The sequence below is a fragment of the Octodon degus genome, unplaced genomic scaffold, assembly GCF_000260255.1.
Source record: "Octodon degus isolate 3935 unplaced genomic scaffold, OctDeg1.0 scaffold00017, whole genome shotgun sequence".
Taxonomy (NCBI): Eukaryota; Metazoa; Chordata; class Mammalia; order Rodentia; family Octodontidae; genus Octodon; species Octodon degus.
The window spans coordinates 8,989,540-8,993,591 of NW_004524593.1; the positions used below are offsets into that span (position 1 = coordinate 8,989,540).

The window sequence follows — 4,052 nt, forward strand, 5'->3', positions numbered from 1 at the left end:
TATCTATCCTATTTTGTCCATTTCTGTTTCTGAGAGCTGTTGACTTTGCCAGTCTTCCATCCCCCACCCCCATGTAAGTTCTAATAAATGTACTCTTGCTTAGCATTTTTTTTTTTTTTTAACTTGTGTGTCCGCTTTCTGTCACTAATAGTAAGTAGCTGGAACAAAGAGCCAGATTTATTTTGGCTCACAGTTTTGGTGACCCCAGCCCAGGCTTGCAGGAGCTATTGCTTCAGGCCTGTGGTAGGCATCCTGTGTGACCATGGTGGAAGCTCCTGGGGGAGTGAACTGCTCAACTCAGCCAGGAAACAGCAAAACCTGTGCAGGGGCCCATCATCCCCTTTAAGGACACCCCAGTGACACAAAAATTCTCTCACTGCCTCTGACAATGCCACCTTGGCTACCAAGCCTCCAACACATGGGCCACTGGGGGACATTCAACATCCAAGCTATAGCACATTCAATACAAAATCATTCTAAAATTTAAATATTTTAAAAAATCACCTGTGTGCATTTGTATCAGATACAAGCATATAAGTTATTTAATGCCATTCAGTAAGCAATTCCAGGTAGCCTATGGTAAATTAGGCTGAGAAGGAAGAGTTTCTGAGAATATGATGATTGATAAGACAAGGTCATTGCTCATCCTAATTGGGGGAATAAATAATTTACATGCAGTACATGTGGAAAGTGAGAAGAAGAGCAAGCTGGGGTAGAAGAAACAACAGAGGATATTTGTCCCAGATTATACCCTATTAGTGGTGCCTAAGACTGGGCTAGGGACTCTCGAGACTAGTAATCATAAGTGGAATAGTCAACTGGATGTGGAAATGTTTAGAGAAGATCTTGGAATTAGTAGGGCTTAGATATAGAAGAATTGAAAGCAGAACAAATATTCATTTATTTGCCAGATAGTGAGTGCTCACCCTTGAACACATTTCCTTCTGTATACCCAAGGCACCCCACTCACCTAAATTTGGTTGGTATCATTTCTGTACCTGTCTTCCTTTTTTTTTTTTTTTTTTTTGGTACCAGGGTTCAAACTTAGGACCTTGCCCTTGCTAGGTAGGAGCTTAAGCTGCTGAGCTATCTTCCCAGGCATTTCTGTTCTTTTCTATTCCAGTTATGTATATATATATTTCTAAACATAATAATGTTGTTTTGCACATTTTTAATATTTTATAAATGCTAAACCTGCAACTTTCTTAGTCATGACGTCTTTAACATATTTCCGAGTAGTTTAGAACAAATAATAGCGTGCGTGGTATGTGTGCAGAAAGAGATACTGATGCAAGTGCTGGCGCACTGTGCAATGCACTACAAAAGATTCTACAGTGAAACTTTCATGTGGTTCTTCTTGAGCACATGGGCAAGGCCAAACCCACTGTACAGCGTCTGCCAGAAAACTGTATACACACTTCAGGAAAAGAAAAACTTGCATAAATATTTTAATGCAAAGTTTACTGAGGCATCATGAGATTAATACAAGTTACCTTTGGTCTCTACCTTTACAAGAAGTACTCAAAGTGGTGGCCAGGAGCATGCAGACATTTATTAATACAGCAAACTGCAGCTTGGGCAGCCCTGGTCATTGAGATTGCTGCGCATGCATTTCCATTTTCTTCTCGAAGGGCCAGCATTATAGCGGGTCTTCTGTGTTATAAAATATCCTCTAGAGTCCCCCATACAGGGGTAGCACCATCTGTTGAAAAAAACATCATACTATTTTTCTTTTCTTGAAGTGCGTACACATTTATTGGTGGACTTTACATCAGTAATAAAAATAGTTGATCCAAGAGTATTCACGTGTGTGATGACATCAAACATTTCCCCAACACAAATGTATGAATTAACACTCTTAGCAATATGTAAGAATACTCTGTTGGGGCTGACCAAATACCTCAGTGGATTAAAGCAGCTGCAAGCAGGCGCAGGGGCCAGGGGTTCAATCCCCAGGCCTGCCGTGCCAGCCCCACCCCCCAGTGCATGCTGAGATGGCAATTGAGACTGGGTGTGGTGGCGCGCACCTGTAATCCCAGCTCTTGGGAGGCTGTAAACAGGCAGAGCACTGTGAGTCCAATCTAGTAGTGAGACCCTGAACACCCTATAGATGCTTCCAAGAAAAAAAAAAGAGAAGAAAAGAAAGAAAGAAAGAAAGAAAAATCTCTATTGGCTTATAGCTCTCTTTTTTTTTTTTTTTCCATATGTTGAAGCGCTCAGTTCTCCAAGCTGGATTTGAATTTGCAATCTTCCTGCCTCAACCTCTAAAGCACTGAAATTTCAGACATGTACTGCTATGTCCAGCTAAGTGTTTGTATTTCAGGTGATGAAAATTTACAAGATTGAGCCAGGTGTAATGGTGCAGGCCTATAATCCCAGCTACTCTGGAGGCTGAGGCAGGAGGACCACAAATTTGAGGCCAACATGAACAACTCATGAAAGTTACAAAAGGCCTGGGGATGTAGCTCAGTGCAAAGACCCTCCATGCCCAGTCTCAGCATGCCCCCAGGGGCAAGGCCAGCACAGCAAGCCCAGGGATCAAACCCCTGGCTCCTGTGCCTGCTTGCAGGTGCTTTAATCTGCTGAGCTATTTGGCTGGCCCTCCCTTGAACGTATTTATCCCATCATTCTTGCTACCTTAAAAAAAAAAAAAAGATTTATTTATTTATTTATTTATTTATTTGGTACAGGATCTTGCTATGCAGCTCGGACTTGTAGTGATCCTCCTGTCTCAGCCTCCCCAGCACTGGGATTACACATGTGTGCCCCCACGCCCTGTTTCAGTGGCCAGTTCGGCCACGGCATGTGGTGCCAGGGATCAAACCCAGGTCCTTGCACTTGCCAAGCAGGTGCTTAGACTGCCCAGCTATCTCCCCAGCCCTCTTGCTCCTTTCTGAAGCAATTCTGAATGTCTTTTTTTATGAATATCTTTAGGAGGTATGATCAAAATACAATGAACACTGCTGCCAAGTGCCTCCCACAGAAAGTCAGGCTCATTAAAAACATCTCATCCACCATGTTCACCAGACCTAGCAATGTGCAACTTCTGGCTCTTACTCAAAGTCAAAATAACCATGAAAGATAAACATTTTTAATTGATTCAGGACAATCTGTGCCTGATTCAGCAAAGTAAAACAAAAAGAAGAATCAGGTTTATTAGGGTAAGTCTAGGCCTGAGCATACTGAGTCAAATCTCTTACTGTGTATCACATACCCTGACATACATTGTACACTGGAGTGTTTGTCAAGGCTCCCTTGCAGTAGCTCGGACTTGCCTGTGTTCACCTGTACATGAACCTAAAATACTTAGAAAAGCCAATACAAAACGAAAGATCTGCCAAAGACAAATCTCAGAGGGTATCGCTTCTTGGCCTTTTGAGTAGTATCAAGTGTAATATCTATTTTTATCAGTTTAATATCAAAGATGCCCTCTATCCAAGGACAATATGCTAAATGGGATTTCGGAGCTCGGAAGTGGAATCCATCTATCTACTGTGCATACCAACCTGATATTTTAGTATCTGCAGGAATGATACCCACACACACAAGGAAATAAGTGATTGCAGAGGTTTTTTTAAAAAACGAAACAGAAAGAAAAACTCTTGATGAGTGTATACATTTTCAGAATTCCTAATCATACTACAGTTTGATAATGAAAGAAGAAAAAAATTCTTCCTTTATGGATTAGTTATAGCAATAAGCACACAACTTCTCCATCATTCTTAAGCAGAAAATATATTTTGACTCATGTTTATGTGGCAAAAATTTCTCAAAAGATATTCAAGATATTGTGTGAAATTACTCAACCCATGTGCTAGACTCCCTCAGTAAGGCCTCACTGAAGAAAGGGCAAATTCTTTTGTGGGGCTCCGGAAAGCCAGCCCAGGGTCTTGAGCGCGCTAGGCCTGTGCCTTCCCAGCCAGCTACACCCCCAGCCTCAAAGAGCTATTTTTTCATAACTCTTTTACAGGAAAGGAAAATTATATATATATATTTTTTCATAATTTTATTGAGAAATAAATAGCAATGAGACAGTTTCAAACCAAATTGGT

General features: G+C 41.3%; 1 non-coding gene across 1 annotated transcript; it reads left to right on the plus strand.

Moving 5' to 3' along the window:
* Positions 1–3,359: 3,359 nt before the first annotated feature.
* LOC111815551 lies at positions 3,360–3,543 on the plus strand. The gene has a single exon (XR_002820234.1). It is a non-coding gene; the product is annotated as a U2 spliceosomal RNA (small nuclear RNA).
* Positions 3,544–4,052: the final 509 nt, after the last annotated feature.